We start from the raw sequence: 25,813 nt of genomic DNA, 5'->3' as shown, positions 1-25,813 counted from the left end.
TCCGCCTCCACGTAAGCGTCCTCATCAAACATGTCGACACAGCCGTACCGACACACCGCACACACACACAGGGAATGCTCTGACTGAGGACAGGACCCCACAAAGTCCTTTGGGGAGACAGAGAGAGAGTATGCCAGCACACACCAGAGCACTATATAACAGAGGGATAGACACTATACACAAAGTGAATTTTCCCCCTATAGCTGCTTATATCCCAATTTGCGCCTAAATTTATGTGCCCCCCCTCTCTTTTTTACCCTTTCTGTAGTGTATACTGCAGGGGAGAGCCTGGGGAGCGTCCTTCCAGCGGATCTGTGAAGAGAAAATAGCGCTGGCTGTGCTGAGGGAGATAGCCCTGCCCCTTCAACGGCGGGCTTCTCCCGCTTTTTATATCGTTAATGGCGGGGGTTTCTGCACATATATAGTGTTAAACACTGTATTATGTGCTTTTTATTGCCAAAAGGTATCTTAATTGCAGCCCATGGCGTTCCCCCCCAGCGCCCTGCACCCACCAGTGACCGGAGCGTGTGGTGTGCTGTGGGAGCAATGGCGCACAGCTGCAGTGCTGTGCGCTACCTTATTGAAGACCGAAGTCTTCAGCCGCCGATTTCCTCCGTTTTCTTCCGTCTTCTGGCTCTGCAAGGGGGACGGCGGCGCGGCTCCGGGAACGGACGATCGAGGTCGGGCCCTGTGTTCGATCCCTCTGGAGCTAATGGTGTCCAGTAGCCTAGAAGCACAAGCTAGCTGCAAGCAGGTAGGTTTGCTTCTCTCCCCTAAGTCCCACGTAGCAGTGAGTCTGTTGCCAGCAGATCTCACTGAAAATAAAAAACCTAACAAATACTTTTCTTTCTAGGAAGCTCAGGAGAGCCCCTAGAGTGCATCCAGCTCTGGCCGGGCACAGATTCTAACTGAGGTCTGGAGGAGGGGCATAGAGGGAGGAGCCAGTGCACACCAGATGTAGTACCTAATCTTTTCTTTAGAGTGCCCAGTCTCCTGCGGAGCCTGTCTATTCCCCATGGACCTTACGGAGTACCCAGCATCCACTAGGACGTCAGAGAAAACAGGTGCATCGTTCTAAAGAGCCAATTCAATTAGAGGCAATCTACTGCTGAACATCTCACATAATACCCCTTTTACACTCGCAGGCTCTGGTCATTCCCAGGACAAATTCCCGGGAATGACCCTTTTACATTAGCGGCCCGACCCGGCATATTGCCGGGTCGGTGACGTCACCGCTGACTCTAACGGAGGCGGTGCTTGTCGATCATCTTCTCCAAGCACCGCCTCATCCTATGCAGAGAACGGGTGCTGGGTCGCCTTGACCCGGTATACCCGTTTACACTGCACAGCTTCCTGGGATGGTCCCGGATTCAACCCAGGTCGAGACCTGGGTTGAAATCCCGGGATGCTCGTCCCGGGAAATTGAAAGTGTACCCTTTTTCACTGACAAAAATCCCGGGATGATGCGCGTTCACGTGCAAAATTCTGGGATAAAATTGTCAGTGTAAAAGGGGTATAATTTGTCTATATGTAGGCTGAACAAGGCTAGTTTTTTTGTGTACCACTAGGAGGTTGCTGGGCATGAAGTGACAGAACATCATGGCCAAGTCGCTAATTGAATTGCTCCTATCTATATAAATCGGACTTGGACACCAAAATGAAATGCAGTAAAGTATCTTAATTCTAAAAGTGGAAAAGCTTGAGAAATATCTTATTTCTGTAGGGATGATCCTATTGAACGCAAATTGAATAGCACCGTGCAGGAGGTCCCGGCGCTATTCATTTCAGTGCGCTGTTTAGTCAAACTAGTGGAAAACTGGAAAAAAAACTAGTGCCACTATGCTGTTTTGTGCCCTAGCGCATCACACACAGCATCGCGGCAGAGCAGAGAATGCCGTTCTCGCACCTAAACACCCTGTTGTAGGCGCGAGTACGGGCAGTCTCCGGCAAAGCAATGCACTGAATTGAATAGCAGTGGTACAATCTTTCCCGGCGCTATTCAATTCACGCTCAATTGAATTGACCCCAATTATTGGTCACCAGCATTAACACTCGCCAGTAGTAAAATTACCATCATGTGTGTGCATAATGGTAGACAATAGCCCAGCAAAGCAACACGTTGAACCTTAATGTTCCGAACCACATGCATAGTAACAGTTACTTAAAGCGCCAGCATATTCCATTGTGCTTTACATCTGGGAACAAACAGTTATAAAACAAGACTAGGTAATAACAGACAGATATGGAAGTCAATAATTAAGGGGGATTAAGGTGATGTACCGCGGATAATTAATCCCCCGAGGGCTATCCAATTAGCCCCAAAGGCCGGCAGTCATCTGTGATTTTTCTTCACCTGCCCGAGGCAGGAGAAATAAAATCCCCAATAAATGACCCGTTTTTGTGCTCGGGGGCGTGAAAACACATGGATCCAAAAACTTATATGGATCCCTTTAAGGGGGGGGAACATTCAAATGTTATCGCCTCCGATATCCCATCTAAAGTGACAAGAGATTGCAGGGGATGATATACAATTGAGGTCCCCTATTGCACTCATTAGTGTCGGGTAAAGCGGCTATACCAGAATAAACTAATGGACATGGGGGCAAATTCAGTATGAATCGCAAGTAGCGATTCATACAGAATTTTTGCTGAGGGGCCGTGGGCGCATGCGCAGCAGGCCCTACTGCGCATGCGCCCACATTTTCTGCGGGGGGCCGCAGAAAATACGATCGCCTCTGCCTGTCAGTCAGGCAGAGGCGGTCGTGGGGCGGCAATGCTCCGTTTTCTGGGTGTAAACAGAGCGTTGCGGGGCGTGCCAGCCCAAACGGTGGGCTGGTACGCGCGAACAGGGGCGTGTCGGGGGTGCGGCCGCAGCAACTGCATGACGTCACACGCAGCCGCTGCGACAGCAAAAATGGCGCCGGGACTCCTGCGGCCGCAGCTAAGCTGTGCCGGCAAGAGTCATCCTTAATTTCTGCTAACAAGCAGAAATTGCGTGCTGTTCGCAATTTCTGCTTGAAGCAGGATGGGGGGGGGGGGGGAGGCGCCAGTCAGCATGCTGGGCGGCCCCCAGCATGCGTGCTAATGGTTAGCAAATTCTGCTGATTAGCAGAATTTGCTAACCTTACTAAATTGGCCCCATGATCGGGAAAAGTGCCGTTTCGGCTCCCAAACGGATCGCTTTTCACACATTTCAGCTTGCCACCACCAGCATGTGCGAGCTGAAATGTAGATGCTGGTAAAAACATTTGAATCTCGCCCACAGTGTTTTTGCCCGAAAATGGGTCAATTTTTGTATGAAAAAAACAGGCTACAATTAAATTGCCCAATATTAATCATCAGGCAAAAATCATGGTAAAAGGCCTTTTTTTTTTTCATGGGTAACGGAGTACCACCCTAAGAATCAAACATGTTTATGAGAGAAAGTACGCCACAAAAGCACATTATTTCCTGTGTCCAGGCACTGAAAAGGGAGTTTTCACCATGTGATTTATTTTATTTGTTTCAAATAGTGAGAGATTTGGTAAGGTTTTGCAGGTTTTTTTTAAAGTGACAATCACTTACACAGCAAGAGCAACCTGGTTTTGCAGTGTAAAATGATTGCCACTTTACAAAAAAACTGAAAAACCTTACCAAATTTCTCACTTTCTGAAACTCTCACTCTATAATGGTGTGTACACACAGGCAGATTTTTTCTTACGATTTTGACTATATAGTCAAAATCGTAAGAAAAGTTAGTGCAGATCGCAAGGTGAAAGTCACCTTGCGATCCCGATTTGATGCCGATGCGTGGTCGGCATCGCAAGCATATAGATAGACTGTGCAGGCAAGTCAATTTTGACTCCCGTAGAAAAGATAGTCAAAACTGACACTTAGCCAAAATCGCACATTGGCCCTCATTCCGAGTTGTTCGCTCGCTAGCTGCTTTTAGCAGCATTGCACACGCTAAGCCGCCGCCTACTGGGAGTGAATCTTAGCTTAGCAGAATTGCGAACGACAGATTCTCAAAATTGCGAATAGAAATTTCTTAGCAGTTTCTGAGTAGCTCGACACTTACTCTGCCACTGCGATCAGTTCAGTCAGTTTCGTTCCTGGTTTGACGTCACAAACACACCCAGCGTTCGCCCAGACACTCCCCCGTTTCTCCAGCCACTCCCGCGTTTTTCCCAGAAACTGCAGCGTTTTTTCACACACACCCAACACCCACTTCCTGTCAATCACACTCCGATCACCAGAACGAAGAAAATTCCTCGTAATGCAGTGAGTAAAATACCTAACTGTTGAGTAAAATAACTAAGCGCATGCGCTCTGCGAACATTGCGCATGCGCAGTAAGCGACTAATCGCAAAATAGAGAAAATCGGCAACGAGCGAACAACTCGGAATGAGGGCCATAGTCAGTATCGCAAGCACATTCATTATGTGCTTGAGATGCCGACCTAGCCCCTGTCGCATAGTGAGAATTGGGCATAGCCCGAATCTCACCGTGTGTATGGGCCTTTACATTTGGCCCATGATATGCAGGTCTATTTATTCATAGGTAGGACAAAAACAAAATAATGAAAGTAAAAGCAATTGAAGTCGACAGTCGACAGTCAATAGACCAACCACTAATGGTCGAGATGGTCAAAAGGTCAACAAAGGAGAAGGTCAACATGACTTTTTTACAATGGTTTTAATTTTTTTACTTTTTTCATACCTTACGATCCACGTGAACTATGATTGGGAATAGTAACCTGTGCTGAGAGAAGCAGTAGTGGAACAAGGCACCTTGCCCGAAGCAGAGCGAGCAAAGCAAGCCCTGCGAGGGGATGCGGTGCACTAAATGGGGTTCCTGGTCACTTTACAGAGTAAATAACACCCCCCACAATTTAAAAACCTAATTTTGACCTTTTTCTATGTCAAACTTTTTCATGTGTCGGCATTGTGCCTGTCGACCTTTTGGGGTTGACCTAGACACTGTCAACCTTTTGCTGGTCGACCTAGACAGCCATACCTAAACAACATCACCCGTCTAGGGTTTACTGTTTAAGAGCTCTAGTAAATAATACGGATAAAAATTAAATGATCGATGGTTTTCGCATTAAGGTTTACTCCATGTGTAAATAAAACTCATGCCAGGACAGGCCATGTGATAAATGCTCTCCTGGGTGAGGAGATTGTTTACATCTTTTGCAACTGTGAAAGATGTCTGTATCTGTTTTTATGCTGCTGCACATTGCTCCGGATCAGGGATTCTGTGACAATGACGTCAGATGAAGAGCAAGGGGGAGTGCTGAACTATGGGAGAAAGTAAGAGTCTCTTCTCTGCTTTTCTTAATTTCAGCAGGCAAAAACAGACACATAATGCCAACAAAGATGAGAGAAATGTGTCCTTTTTTTTTTTTAGATAGATAAGATAGATAGATAGATAGATAGATAGATAGATAGATAGATAGATAGATAGATAGATAGATAGATAGATAATCACGTAAACAGTCAGTTCTTGAAGTCAGTGTGTTGGAAGCATAAACAAGCCTAGGGATCTGAGCAACTTTGAAAAGGGAGAAAATGTAATAGCTAAACGACAGAGTCTGATCATCCCCAACGGCAGGTCTTTTGGGGTGTTCCCGGTATGCAATGGTCAGTATCTACCAAAAGTGGTCCAAGGAAGGACAACCAGTGAACTGGTGACAGGGTCATGGACAACCAAAGGTCGCTCATGTACATGGGTAGCCCATCTGTGCCACTCCAACAGAGGCGCTACTGTAAACAAATTGCTGAAAAAAGTTAATTCTGGCTATTATAGAAAGGTGAAAGAACGCACAGTGCATCGCAGCTTGCTGTGCAGCCGCAGACCATTTAGAGTGCCCAAGCTGACCACTGTCCTCTGTCAAGAGTGCATAAAATGGGCACGTGAGTGTCAGAACTGGACCATGGAGCAATGGAAGAGGGTGGCCTAGTCTGATTAGTCACTTTTTCATCATAGGGATGGTCATGTGTGTCATTTACCTGGGGCAGAGATGGCATCAGGATGCACTATGCGAAGAAGGCAAGCTGGCATTGTTGCAGACCAAGTACACCGCTTCATGGCAACAGTATTCCATGATGACAGTGGCCTCTTTTAGCAGGATAATGCGCCCTGCCACACTGCAAAAATTGTTCAGGAATGGTTTGAGGAACATGACAAAGTTTAAGGTGTTGATTTGGCCTCATAATTCCCCACATCTCAATCTGATTGCGCATCTGTGGGAGATACTGGGAAAACAAGTCAGAGCCATGGAGGCTCTACCTCACAATTTATGCTACTTTCAGACATGTGACCCAGGAATTTGCTGGGTCTAGGAAGCCGGCAAACTCCCAGGTCTCAGCTCCATGACCCTGGTCGGGAGCAGGGACTTTGGGGTCTATTCATGAAGCAGTGAAAAGTGTGGAGAAGTCAACCAGTGGAGACGCTGCCCATGGCAACCAATCAGCTGCTATGTATAATTTTATAGAATGCACTTTATAAATGTTACCTCAACACTGATTCAACTTCTCCACACTTTCACTGCTTCATGAATAGACCCCGCAGTCCATGGTTGTTTCTTTTTACAAATACAGAAATCCCGAGTTGATGCGGCTTACGTGCAAAAACCCTGGATATAGCTGTATTTGTGAAAGGGGTATGACAGGATTTAAAGGATCTGCTGCTAACGACTCCTCAGTGCCAAAGACCATAGGACAACTTCAGAGCTGTTTTGGCATCATGAAGGGGACCTACACAATATATAGCAGTTGGTTTTATTTTTTATGGCTGAAGGGTGCGAGTGTGTGTGTGCGCGAGTGTGTGTGTGTGTAAAAAGAGACATTAAACTTGGCGATGTACCGATTACCCTCTTCTGAGTGGGAACGTGTGAAATAAATCTAGCAAAATATGCACTCCCTATTTTTGTAGGTGCCAGCTGGACATCAGTAAAGTGCAATGGTAAATCCCACTAAATTAAGCTATAGGAATAGCGGAGATTACCAGCACCTACTAGTGCTTTAATATTAACCAATAAAGTGCAATAGTGCAATCAATAAAACTATATTGGCTCTAGCTTTAGGCTTCCTTATCTTCAGACCACTCAGAGGTCCATAGAATTTTGAAATAGGCAAAATAAGAAGAGAGAAATAATCACAACATTATGCGTATTTCTAACAATCCTCCATATTTTGCATACAATATCAACATAGCATATTGTGATCATTTCACAGGATTTGGGATGCAGTTAAAATACCGGCTGTTGGGATCCCAGCGTTCAGGAGACAGATGCCGGAATCACGACAGCCGCTGAAATAGCGATGCCCGGAATCCCGGCCACCTCCAGGTATTCTCACTAAGTTGGTGGGTCTACACCACCAACCGAGTGGGAATATAACCTGTGGAAAGCGAAGCGAGCCACTGGGCCTGAAGCATGGCGAGCGCAGCGAGCCCGCGAGGGGACTCACTGCCTCGCTTCCGGGATTCTGACAGACTGGATGCCGCTGTCAGTATACTGAGATCCGACATCCCATCTAGCGGTAAATCGTATGTATTCCGTAGGAATAATGTCCCAATATAGTACATCCACTGCAAAGATACTTCAGGTTTAACAATAAGATACATTGAAGCCGATTCAATTGTATTGTGGGCGCCCAAACATATACAGCTTGTTAAAGGGTCCTGAGCAGACCCGTAACGCTTTTTCTTGCACCAAATAAAGTAGTTTATGCATTAAAACTGTTTCCTTTTCTGCACATAATCAAAATAATGGATGCACTCAAAATAAACAAAGACAGGCCAAGTTTCAGAACCTATTTAATCGGTTCTTTCATCAGGGACTACTTACTCATCATCCAGTCAGAACAAGCAATTTGCTATATTATCAAGTGGTTATCATTAAAGCTGAATATTTATTAACGTTTGGAACTTTTTCAAAACTAAATTGGTTGATTGGACTCACAAAACGCATTCAATCAGTCCGCACATAGAATATATATATTTTTATACTGGAAGGATCCATGTTATATATTTTTAGATGTATCCTATATTATAGATTATCAATATGTATATTTCTTATGTTTGATTTTTTTATAAATGTTTTATTGTTATATGTACAGCTGACTCAGACTTTGTGCCCATATAGTTTGGTACACTCATTAATCCCTATTTGCAGAGTAAACCGCAGGACTGGAGAAAACCCACACAAAGGAGATCATAAAAACTCCAAACAGAATCAAATTTATGATCCCAGTGCTGTGAGGCAGCAACGCTAACTAACGTGAAATAAATAACATTCTGCTTACAAGATACTGCATGACGCATATTATTTGCTGTAATCCTGTGACCTACAGACAGCTAAAACTCTAATCCATTCCTTGGCTGACCTGTGTTGAACCCTGTGCCCTGAGTTAATGCTCTACCTACTATCCTGCAGTCCTGATCTAAAGGATGTGGTCTGGATTAACCAGCCACAAATCGCCAGCAAAGAGGTGGTGGTGGTGGTGCTGCAGCAGCTATATATAACACCCAGCAGTTAGAAGCTCCAGGTACCAATGTAGGACCCTGGTTGTGGCAGTGACTACACTCCTATAACCGGTGCACAGTTTGGACTTAAAGAATGTCTGCAGTAACACCAGTAGGGGTGCTTGGCAACAACAGTTTACCAACGGTAACAGGGAACCCAAAGACAGATCTGTAAAGCCACAGATTATCTGATAAGAGAAAGACAGGGTGGGAGATGACGCCTATCCTGTAACAGTGCCTCATAACCACTGGCACTCTAGGTAACTACCTAGCCCTATTTATGTTCCGGATGTCTAATGTGCTGTCCTGGCTATATCTTTATTATAGCTGCTTGGCAACAGCAGAATAAAATGATTATCTCAGACTATGAAAGGAAGTACCGTATATACTCGAGTATAAGCCGACTTTTTCAGCACATTTTTCTATGCTGAAAAAGCCCCCCTCGGCTTATACTCGAGTCAACGGCTGCAGCAGACGGGCTGTGTGGGCGTCCGCTGCAGCCGGCTCCAGGGACAGACACTAGAGGTCATTATTGACCTCTAGTGTCTGTGCGGCGTTGCTATGGGAGAGACGTCATGACGTCTCTCCCATAGAGATGATCGGGTGCCGGGAAGCGGGCGCCGGCGCGGGCGGCCAGACGGAGCGGCGACCATACAGAGCGGGTGGACAGATGGAGCGGCGTCCAGACGGAGCGGGTGGACAGATGGAGCGGCGGCCAGACGGAGCGGGTGGACAGATGGAGCGGCGGCCAGACGGAGCGGGTGGACAGACGGAGTTGAGCAGCGCAGCAGCAGAAGAAGCGGTCGGGAAGCAGGAGCGGGGCAGTGGTAAGTATTGTTTTAGTGTGTGTTTGTGTGTTTGTAAGCTGCAACGGGGGCACAGTAACAGGGGGCAAAGAAAGGGGGCACAACAACTACTGGGGGCAAAGAAAGGGGGCACCACAACTACTGGGGCAAAGAAAGAGGGGTCATAACTACTGTGGGCAATGAAAGAGAGGGCATAACTACTGGGGGCAATGAAAGAGAGGGCATAACTACTGGGGGCAATGAAAGAGAGGGCATAACTACTGGGGGCAATGAAAGAGAGGGCATAACTACTGGGGGCAATGAAAGAGGGGGCACAACTACTGGGGGCAAAGAAGGGGCATAACTACTGGGGGCAAAGCAACGGGGGCATGTTTTTATCTGGCACTGTGGGGAGATATCTGTCACTGGGGGTATATGTGGCACTGGGGGCACAATCCTAGAAACAAACTGACAATGCTAAATTCTTTTATCGTATAAACAACCCTTTATGAGGTCTAAGAACACTGTACGCTGTTTACTTAAGAAGTACCGTAAGGGTACGCTAGTTGCGTAACGATCGCTTAGCCGTAGGCGAGACGCTCAAGCGTCACGTTCGCTCACGGCCCAGAGATCACAGGCAGGCACGCTATTGGCTGTTGACTAACGTAATGATTCGCTATGGCGTAGCAGACGCTCGAGACCACGAGGAGATCACCAGCGGCGCAGACGCTCACAACGCTATACCTTGATATCTATACCTTTAACAATGAGATACACAGTATACCTTTATGTAGAGACAATGTGTAAGTGCAACCTGGTGTAACCTGATTAACTACAAAGCTGCTTGAGCGTCACCGACGCTCTGTGAACACTTAACACTATGAGAAAATACACAGATACTTGTTTAGGGTCCAAAGCCTATTATCTGTATTATGACTATTATACTTGCAAAAAGAATCACAGTACAAATGATACACTACAATATAACAGAGACTTCCTAACCAAATAACTATACAAGAAATACAATACAATACAATACTAATCAAGGGAAAATACGAGAGAAAAGAGAAGGGAGAGAGAGAGAGAGACGGAGAGAGAGAGAGAGAGAGAGAGAGAGATGGAGAGAGACGGAGAGAGAGAGAGAGAGAGAGAGAGAGAGAGAGATAGGGAGAGAGATGAGAGAAATGGCTCACAGAAAGACAATGATTACGGAGAGAAACTTACGCACAAGGGTAACGATCGCAAGCGCTTCTGGACAGCCAGCTTCCCGATTATCAGCAATGAGAACCGTTTGATGAGAAGTGCCAGCTGGATGCCACAGGCCCGTCTTTTATGCTACTCACACAATGCAATCCAATGGTCCCTACAATCTCATTGTCCATTGGACGCAGGAATTCGGCTTCGCATTATAACAAAGGTCATAGGTTGATTCATACAGGTGGGCTGTGTTGTATCAGTGGCCTTGGTTATGCAACACAATGGGTGATGACCAACACATTCCTGTCTTCTGGAGAGCTATTGTTTGACGAATACAAAACAGAATCCTGTTTGGGTTTTGTTCTATATTCATGATGTCCACTTTCAGTTGAGACAATGACATCTCAGCCCTCATTCTCCTGGATACAAACCCTAATCCATTCGAAAACACAGGTGTTGGCCCTCCTCATTGAGTCTCAAAGCTCAGTGTAATTAAAGACTATTGTACTCCGTCTGCGGGAAAGATACTGATTTGGAGTACAATTGATCTTCAATTACTATTCCGGTGCTTACCTTATGCATGTAAAGTTATGAGGCCCTCCCAACATGCAAACTATTGTTTGGGGGATCTCTGAGGTCAAAGAGCCATTTGAGACTCACTGATACCTGTCTCCACTGTTCAGGTGCATGACTAAGTAAGAACAAATAATAATAAATGGACATAACTTCTTATGTCCATAACTATTCGCACGAGCGATTAATCCGCTCCAAACCAACACCGGAATATTGCTATTTAAATACTCTTCCGATGGGTACCAAACACCACTGTATGACTCCTGTTAGACCCTTCGCACAATACAAAGAGGGATCCCTCCGTTCAGGGACATTCTATATTAACCAAACTTTCAGAATCTATCAAAGGGACCATGATCTATAAAATACATTATTTATAAAAATGTGTAACGAATGAGTCGCACGCTACGACTACATACTCTTTACCGTAAATACGCATACCGAGTGCGAGCGAGTGCACACAGTAGCGGGTATGCGCCTTCACGGGAAAGCGCACGCATGCGCAGCGCGTACCAGGGTGAGGTGCAAATATGGCAATGTGTATAGAAACATTTTTCTGACTTTGACAGTCCACCCTTTGGCAGTCAATAATAACTGCCACCTTCCAAAACATTTCAAAAGGAGAAAAATGTAAGTCAGGGGTTAATTGATTTCCATGGTGGGGTAAGGAAGAAGAGTGGAGCAGGTGTGAAGAGGGTATGACCTAGTGAGAAAGCAGAAGCATGTGTGTATGAGTCCATGTTTGGAGGGTCATGTATCATCGTGCCGTACGTGTGGTAAATCAAGCTTCGAGGTATTGCGAAGTATACATTTGAATTCCTTCTTATCCCGTGGTACAGGTCTGTGGATGGGCTGTCAAACTTTACCGAGCTCATTTCGGCTTTCAGTTGTAACAAAATGGGGATGCACATTTTAGTTGATGATACATGAATGGGGGAAGTATGTGGTTGCTGATATCTGTGCCTGTATTCCCTATCGACTATGTGTGTCATTACCTGAGGGTTGTAGAAATGAAGAAAAGACATAATTACGGTAAATGCGGTGGTATTCTATGTCAGGGAAATGTACATCTGTTGTTGAAGTTTTGTTCGGTATCTGTTGAGAGTCGTCTTCTTTGCGCTGTATTGCTCCTTGGGCATGAGCAAATAGCTTTGTCAGTGCCATCAGATTTACAAAAATGTTGGGCTAGCGTGAGTTTAAAAATACTAGGGAAACTGGGGATCCATGGCAAAGTTCATCAAGTGTCCATATCATAGGTTGTCAAAACTTCATCTTTGGTGCTTGTCTGTTGTCTGTATAGCGTCTCGTCAACTTCCTCGTCCAAGGGGGTCTTTGTACCTTGGTGAAAAGCAGAAAAACAGGTGAAAGAAACGGACCTTATAATCGCATTTTCATCACATCATGGTTTCTATCATTGGGTCATAAATCAAATCCAGGTTAATTACAGTTTCCTCACTCCTCAAACTCATCACTCTTGTACTTTGTTTGCACCTCATTAAAGCCTGCCCGCATCTAAATATCAATCCAATAAATATAACAACACCTAAGATACATAGTAGAAACTTTCCAACATCCATTATGACTCCTTGAGCCCAGTCTCCCAAACCGGAGAACCAATTTCGCGGGTTCAACCATGACACCCAACTAGTCAGCTCATTACCTACAGCAGCAAGGGTGAGATTGTGTTTTCGGCGAAATTCCCACTTTAATTGGAGAATATCGTCCATCTTTTGGTCTATGACCTCTACCGGATCCTCGGTGCTATTTGTGATATACGTGCAACACTTTATACCGTACTGTGTTGCCAATGTAACACAATATCCGCCTGTTACTGCTGTAAGATAATTAAGAACCATCCTATGCTGAACTAGTTCTGTTTTGTAGGCTTGAAGTTCTCTTCCAGTGTATCTAAACGTGTCATCATACATTTCAGTGATATTATCTAACAAATTTGCAAGCGCAGAGATGTATCTATAATTCATCACTCCTCGAGCGATACGAGTGAAATCTAACGCCACCAGAACCTGAATCCCGGTGGATTCATGGATTAGATCAGAGGCCGGATGCTCTAACCTTTCTGACAGGTGTCTTTTAACTCGGTGCTCGTAATGAGTGTGAGTATAAGGAGCTTGGGCACCACGGTGTATGTCTTTCATTTTGTCATGTGTAACAGTCATCACTTCAGGCAATACTTTTCCAATATAACACAATCCTTCAGAGTTTGGGGCAAGCCACTTGTACGCCTTTCTCCCGCATATGAAATATGCATCATCGGGGAGAACATATGGGACGGAGAAGGACATTACCATATTACACACCTTCCAGGTGAACTCTCCTGACCCTAATTCTTCCATCTGCTTAATGCACGTATCAGTTTGTACGATATGTGCACAGTATCCTGGTGATACTTCTCCAACTCTAGTAATTCTATTTCCTAGGGTGTATCTATACCGGAAAGATTTTCCTCTACTGGCTATGTGGCGTACAAGCTCTGTATCTGTAGGCATTCTATCTGCTCTATGCGAGAAGGTCATGGTTAAGTTGCTCCATGACACTTCCCAATTTCCCGGCTTTCGGGGATTGGAGATGTTGAAACATAAGAGGGACCTATCCACATGGTATTGGTGGAGCTTCAAACTAGGAGGGCTGGAGATGTTAAACCTCCGGTCCACCGGTCTCCCACCACTTAGCTCAAGTACCTCCCCTAACGTTAAAGGAAATGGTACTAGCCCTGATTTGCTATGACCCTGAGGTACTTGAGAGCATACCCAACAATCTGTTTGGTTTAATACGTTACCCACTAAGGAGTGATAGTCACTCAGTGGATGCCGGTCCATATGGATATTAAAACTGGATTGGCATTATAGTTACAGAGCCTACAGATACAGTTTTCTTTTTAACTAACAATCCTTCAAAGAAAATGTTTACAGATAACATGGTTGTTAGATCGTGCCCGGTACTCGCCTTTGCTTGGTGATTGGGTTGCTATTGGAAATTTACACCTCCGTCTCAGTCATCAGGACCTTTCTGGATCCTTTCTCGACCTCACTGGTACTCTCACCGAAACAGACTGCTCTGGTCAACATCATGGTTAACGGGAAAATCCATATCACAGTCTCTTGGGGCAAGTCCATCTTACAGGAGGAGAAAAGAAGAAATTTGTAAAGGGGGTATAAGAAAACAGTTTGAGGGGGAGAGAACTTGTTACGATAATAAGTTCTCTCGTCTTGTTGTTCTTCTTGTTCTGCTGTCCTCTCAAAGGTGCTGTCTCTCAGTCTTCCAAACAAACATTCTGGTGATGCAATATTCCCTTCCTAACCGACGATCTTTCTGTAAGGAGCAAAAATCTGGCATTACCATTGGTCCAACTGAGGGGTGACATAGCATCTTTAAACCATGGAAACATGAGTGAGAAGAGAGAGAAAACACAAAAAAAACAAAAGAGATAGAGAACAATTCATGTGCATATATACATTACATAACTCGACAATAACCATCAATAAGAAAAGAGAAACAAAACATTTTTTTAAACATTGTCAACATTAAGAAAACATTGTTAGCATTAGAAAAACATTGTCAGACTTATTAGGCTGTCATATCTATGTGTCTAATGGTCTCCTTGAGCAGTCCCTCCCCACCAGCACCTGCATTACTCCACTGTCTGTATCTGGCCAGAAATACATTGTGGCGGAGGTCATGCTGGGGTTTGGTAGACTTCTGCAAGGACCAAGTGGATATGCAATGTGTGAATTCTTACCACTACTCGTCAGAGATGGGGATAGAGAGAGAGAGAAAAAAAAAACATTTTTCACAAATACATTTACAACTTTTCACCTGGTCATTCCTGTGTCTTCAGTGAATGACCTCCCACTTTGTTAACCGTTACCTCAGGCTTACCATCCGTCGTATGCTCATCTTTCTTGACTACCTATCATGGGTGTGGCTCAAAATTCCTCCTATCTGATCTCTGATTATAATGGTGTGTGTTGTAATTTTGCTCATTTCTTGGTCTAGGGGGTCTAACTTTATGTGGGTTATTACAGTTGTTGGCATAATGCCCTTCTCTTCTACAATGGTAACAGATCCTTGGCTTTCTCCAAGTGTCAGTGAACTGGGGTCTTGGCTGATTTGATGCCTCCTCAAACGCTTGGATGCTCATCACCATCAACCGCTTTCCCTGTACCTACCTGATTCCTTGGATACCATGATTATGTCGTTGTCTAGGGAGTTGATATACCTTCTGTGAATCTTTGATCATACAGTTAGATCTTTCCTAGGATCTGGGTAATCAGATATGATTGATCTCAATTCTGTCCGGGACCAGGGATGGCGCATTGCACTGTCCTTGACGGGAATGGTTCCCTGATCGCCAGTCTTCCCATTGGGGACTGCAATCACCCTGACCGGATCGAACTCAGCTACATCACCTTGTTTTGGTCTTACAATATGGGGTACATTTGTTTGTGCGTGATATAAAACATTGTACGTACCTGTGGACACGACCTCACCTGACCCTCCGTTAGGGGGTTTGATTATTGCCTTTACCGATTTGATCGTGTCCACCTGGATGTCTTGTAGGATGGCTTCTGGAAGAGGTGCCGACATTGTTCTGGGCTCACTTTCTTGTTTGTATTCCTGGGGAAAGTTTGACATGGGGTGCAACTTGCATAGGTTAATAGTTGTACATTCAACAACATTACAATAATCATTGTTACATTTATTACACTTATTCTTATGATCTATACTACAGTTGCTAAGAGCGTTTTTATTGTTCAACCTTGTGCTTTTCTCCGCAACCACAATCCTCCCTGATGCCATGTCTCTCTTCTCAAGATAAGAGTCAGAAAAGTCAATTGACTCTCTTTGTAATTCACCTTCCTGTTGCCATAACTGCAAATAATCATAATGTTTACTTCGTCTCTTTGTTGGTTCAATGAGACATATCCTCCTCCTTAAATTTTGTAACACTTTTGGGCTAAAGCTGTCTATATTTGGGAACTTCTCCCCATCATGTACAGTCATTCTTTCCCATTCATCACATAAAACTTCTGTGTGACTTCCATGTTTCTCACACATTATGTACCTGGCCGATCCTACTGGACGGTCTTCTGAATCAACCCGAACCGAGGTTGATCGCCCCCTACCTGAACAACTGGCCCCCATAATCTGCAGGTGTTGCTTACTACTCCTTTGATCTTTATATCACGGTCTTCAGCGAACCCTTACAGCAAACCAAATTATTCAAAATAGGCCGGCGGTGGCGGTTTACCGAGTACCCCACTCACTCGCCCACCTCGACCAATACGACCTGATCACACCGATATGGTGCTGGCGTACTCGATACAGGGCCCTACCAAAAAACCTTCTGTTTACTGGAACATATGAGGGTTACCCGCAGGACACTTACTCTTTCCAGTAAAGGAGGGGTTGTTAGATAGTTCCTGAGTGACCAGCGAACTTCCCTTTAAAAATAAAAAATTACACAAATCACGTCAGAATGTACAAATAGCGTTTGTGACCACTTTACTCTAATGGTATTAGGTCAGATTACTAACTACTGCACACAATTACGTGCGGTACAATCGTTCAGTACATAAGCACTACCTGTTATGTACTGAGAGATCAATGGAATCGAAAATTGCGGCTGCGAATTCCTTCAGCCAGAGCTTCCAATGGCCTATATGGGTTTTAGCACCAACCCCCGGGGTTGTGCTTCTTGTACCTTTATAGCGGACCTTCTTTGTCTCCTTATGACCTCCTGGTCTTGTTCTGTACGACCTCCTGGTCTTGTATACTGGTCCGCTATACTCTAATGCTCATATTTTATTTAACCAAGGATGCCTCCTTAGCCACCGTATATGTCACTTACACGTATGTCCTACCCGATTTCTTTTTGGTTCAACCTCTAAGTTATATAAACTTATGTAATAAAAACACACTCACTCAACACATGTACACTTTCGTTTCTATATCTATTTCTGCGCAGAAATTTTCTTTAGCCCAGCTGTGTTACCAATTAGGAGCAGGATCTGTTAAACTAAATTTCAGATTTCCAAAAATAGACTTGCGTTATTTACCGCGTCGCGTTATCTACCGCTTTGCGCTAATTATCGCTTATCGTGACTTGAGCTACGTGGGCGTAACCGGACGCTACGTTGCGTAATGAACGCTGCGTGCGTCGGCCTTTGGATTGCGTACGCTAGTCTTTGTTAGAGACACGTGTACGCAAAACAAAGATCCACCGTAACACAATATACTTTTATCAATGTAAACGATCCCTGATCATCTACCGCGTACCCCACTGGCTTTGCCTTATCTCCCAGGCAAACCTGTGTGTTTGTCTTACACTTTTAACTATTACCTCTATTCTTAAACTATGAAATAACAGCAAGTCTCTTTTAGCACTTTTCTTTCAACTATAAAACTGGCAAACAGGATAGTGATATACGAAAAATGAAATACACAGATGGAAAAGAAATGCAGATATATATATGTATGCGTGCGTATATACGCAAGACAGAAGAAAAATAAACAGTTTAAAAAAAAACACAAGCGTTTTGTTCTTACCTCCGGTTCCCGGATTCCTTCAGCACTCTTTATCTAAGCAAAGCAGACGCTTATCCCGTCAGCACTGCGAGACAACCTCCCGCCCTTTGCTGAGGGATAATGTCTGCTGATCTACCTAGTGCAGATATGTGAAGGACTGGACGGCCCCCAATTGACAATGCTAAATTCTTTTATCGTATAAACAACCCTTTATGAGGTCTAAGAACACTGTACGCTGTTTACTTAAGAAGTACCGTAAGGGTACGCTAGTTGCGTAACGATCGCTTAGCCGTAGGCGAGACGCTCAAGCGTCACGTTCGCTCACGGCCCAGAGATCACAGGCAGGCACGCTATTGGCTGTTGACTAACGTAATGATTCGCTATGGCGTAGCAGACGCTCGAGACCACGAGGAGATCACCAGCGGCGCAGACGCTCACAACGCTATACCTTGATATCTATACCTTTAACAATGAGATACACAGTATACCTTTATGTAGAGACAATGTGTAAGTGCAACCTGGTGTAACCTGATTAACTACAAAGCTGCTTGAGCGTCACCGACGCTCTGTGAACACTTAACACTATGAGAAAATACACAGATACTTGTTTAGGGTCCAAAGCCTATTATCTGTATTATGACTATTATACTTGCAAAAAGAATCACAGTACAAATGATACACTACAATATAACAGAGACTTCCTAACCAAATAACTATACAAGAAATACAATACAATACAATACTAATCAAGGGAAAATACGAGAGAAAAGAGAAGGGAGAGAGAGAGAGAGACGGAGAGAGAGAGAGAGAGAGAGAGAGAGATGGAGAGAGACGGAGAGAGAGAGAGAGAGAGAGAGAGAGAGAGAGAGATAGGGAGAGAGATGAGAGAAATGGCTCACAGAAAGACAATGATTACGGAGAGAAACTTACGCACAAGGGTAACGATCGCAAGCGCTTCTGGACAGCCAGCTTCCCGATTATCAGCAATGAGAACCGTTTGATGAGAAGTGCCAGCTGGATGCCACAGGCCCGTCTTTTATGCTACTCACACAATGCAATCCAATGGTCCCTACAATCTCATTGTCCATTGGACGCAGGAATTCGGCTTCGCATTATAACAAAGGTCATAGGTTGATTCATACAGGTGGGCTGTGTTGTATCAGTGGCCTTGGTTATGCAACACAATGGGTGATGACCAACACATTCCTGTCTTCTGGAGAGCTATTGTTTGACGAATACAAAACAGAATCCTGTTTGGGTTTTGTTCTATATTCATGATGTCCACTTTCAGTTGAGACAATGACATCTCAGCCCTCATTCTCCTGGATACAAACCCTAATCCATTCGAAAACACAGGTGTTGGCCCTCCTCATTGAGTCTCAAAGCTCAGTGTAATTAAAGACTATTGTACTCCGTCTGCGGGAAAGATACTGATTTGGAGTACAATTGATCTTCAATTACTATTCCGGTGCTTACCTTATGCATGTAAAGTTATGAGGCCCTCCCAACATGCAAACTATTGTTTGGGGGATCTCTGAGGTCAAAGAGCCATTTGAGACTCACTGATACCTGTCTCCACTGTTCAGGTGCATGACTAAGTAAGAACAAATAATAATAAATGGACATAACTTCTTATGTCCATAACTATTCGCACGAGCGATTAATCCGCTCCAAACCAACACCGGAATATTGCTATTTAAATACTCTTCCGATGGGTACCAAACACCACTGTATGACTCCTGTTAGACCCTTCGCACAATACAAAGAGGGATCCCTCCGTTCAGGGACATTCTATATTAACCAAACTTTCAGAATCTATCAAAGGGACCATGATCTATAAAATACATTATTTATAAAAATGTGTAACGAATGAGTCGCACGCTACGACTACATACTCTTTACCGTAAATACGCATACCGAGTGCGAGCACGGGAAAGCGCACGCATGCGCAGCGCGTACCAGGGTGAGGTGCAAATATGGCAATGTGTATAGAAACATTTTTCTGACTTTGACAAAACATTACCCCCTGGCAACAAGCATAACACCTACCGCATGAAATCCCTGGCAACGAGCATGACACCCTGAGCATGAAAACCCCTGGCACCGTGCATTTCCCACACTAGGCTTATACTAGAGTCAGTAATTTTTCCCAGTTTTTTGTGGTAAAATTAGGTGCCTCGGCTTATATTCGGGTCGACTTATACTCGAGTATATACGGTAGTTTTCTTATAGTTCTGCTTTTTTTCACTCTGCAGAATGAGGTAAGTCAGGGACGGATATGGATCAATGGGATGACAGTGAGAAGGTCAACACCAACTGGTCGACGTGTACAAGGACGACATGGTCAACAGGTCGACAGGGGGAAATGGTCGACACATGAAAAGATCAACATGAGTTTTTGATCGCAAAATGTCCTTTTCAGCACGTGGAACCCCAATTAGTGCACCATGTCCCCTTGCCATGCTTCACTCTGCATAGGTTACAATTCCCAATCGTAGTCCACATGGATGGTAAAGTATCAGAAAATGTACCAAAAAAAAACCCCTCATGTTGACCTTTTCATTTGTAGGCCACCCTTATGTCGGACCATTCAAACCTGTCGATCTTTTGACCATGTTGAACATTTGGTGTCGATATTTTCACTGTCGATCTATCATCCCAGATACCATCAGGGAGATTTTCAGTATTGTGTAGGGTAGGGGGGTAGGAGTGGGGATATCCACGGCTTTAGCCATGTCAATTATTAATCTAACTGGCAATATAAGTGGCAACCAATTGGAAAACAGCAGCGCAACCTTCAGAGATGACTGGTCATTTGGGAGCTAGTGTCTACAACAATGGTTTGCGGGTACCAGGGCTATATTTATTATTTATTTATTTATTAGCAGTTTCTTATATAGCGCAGCATATTCCGCTGCGCTTTACAATGGAATAACACCATTCCTGAAACTCTTTTAAAAAAATGCTGTCATCAGGAACAGCATTCTTGAACCTCCCACTACGCCTTTTTTTGGGGGGCCGGGGACGGGGTGAGGGACACAGCGGAGGAAGCTCCCACACTCCACCCCGGTCTTGGGAGTGTCGTGGGCTGGAGGGGAACTTGTCAACGAGCAGGAGCGCCTGGCAATGAGAATGAAACCCCTGGCAACAAGCAGGAGCCCCTGGCAACGAGAATGAAACCCCTGGAAACAAGCATGACATGAGACCCCTGGCAATGAGCATGGAACCCAAAGCATGAAACCCCTGGCAACTGGTATAAAACCCTTGGAAACAAGCATGAAGCCCCTGACAACAAGCATTGGACCCTTGACAACGAGGTCATTTATAACTAATTAGAAGCCTTATTGTGTGGCATAATTTGTGTGTGGGGCATAAAATGTTGTCAGGGGCATTATGGTGTGTGTGGCATACTGTGTATTGGGCATTACGGTGCATGGCATAATGTGAAATGGGCATTACGGTGCATGGCCTAATGTATAATGGGCATTACGGTGCATGGAGTAATGTGTAATGGGCATTAAGGTGCGTGGACTAATGTGTAATAGGCATTACGGTGAGTGGCATAATGTGTAATAGGCATTATGGTGTGTGTCATACTGTGTAATGGCCATGGGCCAAGGAGACAAAATGGCAAATAATGTAAGGGCATAAATCAGGATTTATTTTTTTTACCTGTGGTGGCCAATCTCTGGGGGTGGAGGTTGCAAAACAGAGGTATAAGGTAGTCTGCAAGGCCACAGCCCTTTGATGCATGCAAATTCTCTTCTTTTTTTTAGGAAATGTTTTATTCTTACAAAGGGTGCCTCGTCCACTGTAGCACCGCCCACATTACCCACAGCTCCGCCCACAGCTGCCCACCCCCGGGAGTACCTGAACCTATTTTATTTTTCTACAAAAAAAGCACTAGCAAGTACTGACGACCGATGGTGCTACTGCCCACAACCTCTACTGTTATTGGGCAATATAGCAGTTGCCTGCATAATTGCCAGTAGAGCAGTGATGAGCATTACTGTCATACAGCAGAGATTACTATTACTAGTAAGAGTGACTGGGGACTATTGAGCTAATTTGTGGGAGAAGTTGCACACACAAAAATCAACTTCAAATACACACTAGTAGGTGTGTAGTAATTGCAAAAAAAACTGTCAATACAGTCTGACCGGTCATCCTGTTTTCATAGGATCTGGTTTGTCACAGCGCCTGTACACTCCATATCACACGTTTCTATAACAACCACAAACAGAATTTGTCATTTGCGGCTCTATGAAGGAGTCGGGCCCCACATGTGGAACCCTAGAATACGGGATGCGGTTAATTTACCGGCTGTTGGGATCCCGGCGTTCAGGATACCAACGCCGAAATCCCAACAACAGCTGACATGCCGGCGGACGGAAACCCGACCCAAGCCCGGTATTCCAACTCGGGTGATGCTCCACGCCACCACTCGAGGAGGAATACAGTAGTGTGGCAAGCTAAGCTAGTGTAGTGTGTAGTAGTGTGGCGAGCTCAGTAGTGTGTACTGGGCATGATCCAAGACGAATGCAGCAAGCACACGAGGGGCCTCGCTGCGCTCCCTGCCGGTATTCCAGCTGTTGGGATTCCGGCATCAGTCTTCCATACTGAACCCCTAAAACACTGTTGGATGCTCATCTTTGCTCTACAGAGGAGACTACACCTACCAAAATGCCAAATACTGAATATGATCAGAACATAATAATACTTGTATTTTTAAATACTAATCTGCAATAAATAACACATGATATAACATGTATGATATGTTAAACACATTACAATAAGTGCATCTGACTCTCATTGGTAAAAACAGGAACATTAATTAGTATTTATTTACAAACAACGCTCAGGAGGTAAGAATGTAAACCAAAAACAACAAAAAATAAATATAAAAAATAAAATAATTAGCAGCAATAAAGCAATACATTATTGCGGCTAATGTTATCGCACTTATCTCACAAACATTCAGCTTATCGAGCCTGCACGCTCCTGTTTATCACACCTATCCTATTCCAAAATGGCAATAACGGAATTTGCACGATAATTCTAGCCGGCAAAACCAGATATAAATGATAAGTATAGGAGAAAATGGGGAAATGTGCCTGTGCTCCCAAAAAACCCAAACTAATATAGGAAAACATTATAGAAGTCTATTAGTGGCCATAATAAAACTATCTGATGTAATTAAATTTTGTCAAATGATAGAAAGCATTTTTTTCAGCCAAATAAATTTGGGGTACATAAAATGGGTATAGTGTAGGTATATATTTGGGTCATTGTAGGGGACTTTTAAAAAGAAGTGGAAACGGACCGATTACTCCCACCTGCAAGCCTAAAAACACTTGTGTCACTCATAAAGCACCCCAATATACCTGTCCCATAGCTTGTAACCCAATTTCCATCACTTTGCATTTTTTTAACCCAAAAATGACATGTCATTATTGGCCAATTAAAAATAATTAAAAACTTCTAAGTGCCTAATTAGTCATTCAGGGGGGTGTCCTGGGGTTCTGAACCAAAGCCTGACATTTTTACCTTAAAATAGGGATTTTGCACTACTTATCCCCTGCTCAGAGATGGTGATGAGAAATTTGCGATAAACCCTAGAGACTTATCGCCAATAACTTTTCGCACCTAACTGGATACCAAGTTATCGCAAATGCGATAAAATATTCCGAAACCACGTTATCGCGGCTAATTGGATACCCCACTAAATTACAGCAAATCGAATTGCTGGTTGCTTTCACCTTTGTGCAATGATAGGAGGCTGTATTATCAGTGTAGATATATAAGGCACCACAGTGCTCTGCAGCACTGGGCAGTTAGGCTGGGTACACACTTGGAGATATGCACCCGATATATCGTCTGATCCGGTGGATCTGACGATATATCGTTCACATTGACCAGTGTATATTCACTATGGCCCTCATTCCGAGTTGATCGGTCGCAAGGCGATTTTAGCAGAGTTACACACGCTAAGCCGCCGCCTACTGGGAGTGAATCTTAGCTTCTTAAAATTGCGAACGATGTATTCGCAATATTGCGATTACAAACTTCTTAGCAGTTTCAGAGTAGCTTCACACTTACTCGGCATCTGCGATCAGTTCAGTGCTTGTCGTTCCTGGTTTGACGTCACAAACACTCCCAGCGTTCGCCCAGACACTCCCCCGTTTCTCCAGCCACTCCCGCGTTTTTCCCAGAAACGGTAGCGTTTTTTCCCACACGCCCTTAAAACGGCCTGTTTCCGCCCAGTAACACCCATTTCCTGTCAATCACACTACGATCGCCGGAGCGAAGAAAAAGCCGTGAGTAAAAATACTATCTTCATTGTAAAATTACTTGGCGCAGTCGCAGTGCGAACATTACGCATGCGCACTAAGCGGAAAATCACTGCGATGCGATGAAATTTACCGAGCGAACGACTCGGAATGAGGGCCTATATTGTTAACGCTGCGCACTCCCTCGGGTCGTTACCGATGTACAATATCTTTACAATTCAAGATGTCACTTTTTTTGGGGGGGGTGGGGTTTTAACAAAATTTCAGTAAGCCGCCTGTCAGGCTGACACATGAATTTAGGATGTACAGTACAATACTGTATACTATACATCCATAGTGTTGTCATGACTACAAATGAGCAGCTGTTTACCAGATTTATAGGAACTCAGAATCCTGATCACAGCTTAAAACAAATAAATCCCTGTTAACACCAGCCTGCCAAATCTTATTTCACTTGGCTGAAGCTCTACCCATTGGGAACTTCCCTGATCTTGGCAATCCTGCATGCACGTTGCCATCTAGCACAGGACACCCAACCCTGGCACACATGTCATCTCTCACTGGCACCTATTTCCTGAACCCTTTTTGTGACATACAGTACAAGATTTAGCTGAGAAGGAAACATGAAGGCCTGGCAAGTGTACCGTCCCTGAGCACACTATGAGACGGGAAAGCAGAGCATACACTGGTGGTCTCATCATGTGAGGCACACTGTCGTATAGGGTACAGTGCTAATTCCCAGATAATCAGCCATTACTATCCTGCTGCTGCTGAGAGACAGCTACCACCCGAGCCGCTGTCACAGGCATCCCAACAGCTCTGTGCCAGCGTGCCACTAGAATGCTGAGGACAATAGGCTGCTGCTGTGTGCACCACTGTGTCTTACCTGAGTCCTGGTCACACAGATCTCCCCCAACCCAGCGACTGCTTTTTCTCTGCTGCTGTGGCTGCTCACTCACATAATAACAGGGAAGTTTAGGAAACGACTCCCACACAGGCACCTCCCTCCATTGCCTGTGACTGACAGCGTGCATACACCAATGACAAGAGGCTGACACACACACATTACTACTGTATGTGGTTTCTAGGAGTCTCTCTGACTGCTCGCTTGTGTCACTACAGTAGTTACACTTTGCTCTATGAGTTCAGGAAAAATCCTATTTTTATAGAGCTCGAAAGTCCTGTATGTACGTATACACAATTACACACTTAATGATACGAAGCTGAAGTTAGCTTCTTATTCGGCCAGCTTCTTATTCAGAAAATGTTATATTTAAAACAAATAAGGATACTGTAGGTTACTAAGTTAACATTGTATACACAAAAAATTGTCCCCCTTACACCAATTTACATGACATTGGGGGTCATTCCTAGTTGATCGCTAGCTGCCGTTGTACGCAGCGCAGCGATCAGGCTAAAAAATGGCATTTCTGCGCATGCATATGCACCGCAATGCGCACGCGCGACGTACGGGTACAAAGCCCGTTGTGGTTGTGCACAGGTTCTAGCGAAGTTTTCAGTCGCACTGATGGCCACAAGAAGATTGACAGGGAGGGGGCGTTTCTGGGTGTCAACTGACCGTTTTCAAGGAGCGTTTGCAAAAACGCAGGCGTGTCTGAAAAAAATGCAGGCGTGGCTGGGCGTTCGCTGGGCGGGTGTATGACGTCAAATCCGGACACGTATAGGCTGAAGTGATCGCAAGCGCTGAGTAGGTTCAGAGCTACTCAGAAACTGCAGAAACTGTTTTTGCAGAGCTCGGCTGCACATGCATTCGTACTTCTGCTAAGCTAAAATACACTCTCCAGGGGCGGTGGCATAGCGTTTGCACAGCTGCTAAAACTAGCTAGCGAGCGATCAACTCGGAATGACCCCCATTGTCCCTTAAACAAAAAGGATTTGGGCATAAAAGTGAGT

General features: G+C 44.6%; 1 protein-coding gene across 4 annotated transcripts in view; it reads right to left on the bottom strand.

Moving 5' to 3' along the window:
* The window catches only part of HERC3 (HECT and RLD domain containing E3 ubiquitin protein ligase 3), a 274,861-nt gene extending 249,944 nt beyond the window's left edge, over positions 1-24,917 (bottom strand). For 3 of the 4 annotated variants that reach the window (XM_063917111.1, XM_063917130.1, XM_063917122.1), the window contains exon 1: positions 24,786-24,912. The gene's annotated coding sequence lies outside the window, so the exon portion shown is untranslated. Of the gene's footprint in view, positions 1-24,785 lie in introns of all 4 variants that reach the window. The other variant, XM_063917138.1, reaches the window with a different exon arrangement.
* Positions 24,918-25,813: the final 896 nt, after the last annotated feature.

This window comes from Pseudophryne corroboree, chromosome 1 (assembly GCF_028390025.1).
Source record: "Pseudophryne corroboree isolate aPseCor3 chromosome 1, aPseCor3.hap2, whole genome shotgun sequence".
Taxonomy (NCBI): domain Eukaryota; kingdom Metazoa; phylum Chordata; class Amphibia; order Anura; family Myobatrachidae; genus Pseudophryne; species Pseudophryne corroboree.
The sequence above is the reverse complement of the archived record's forward strand: the minus strand, read 5'-3'. Positions and strand labels throughout refer to the sequence as shown.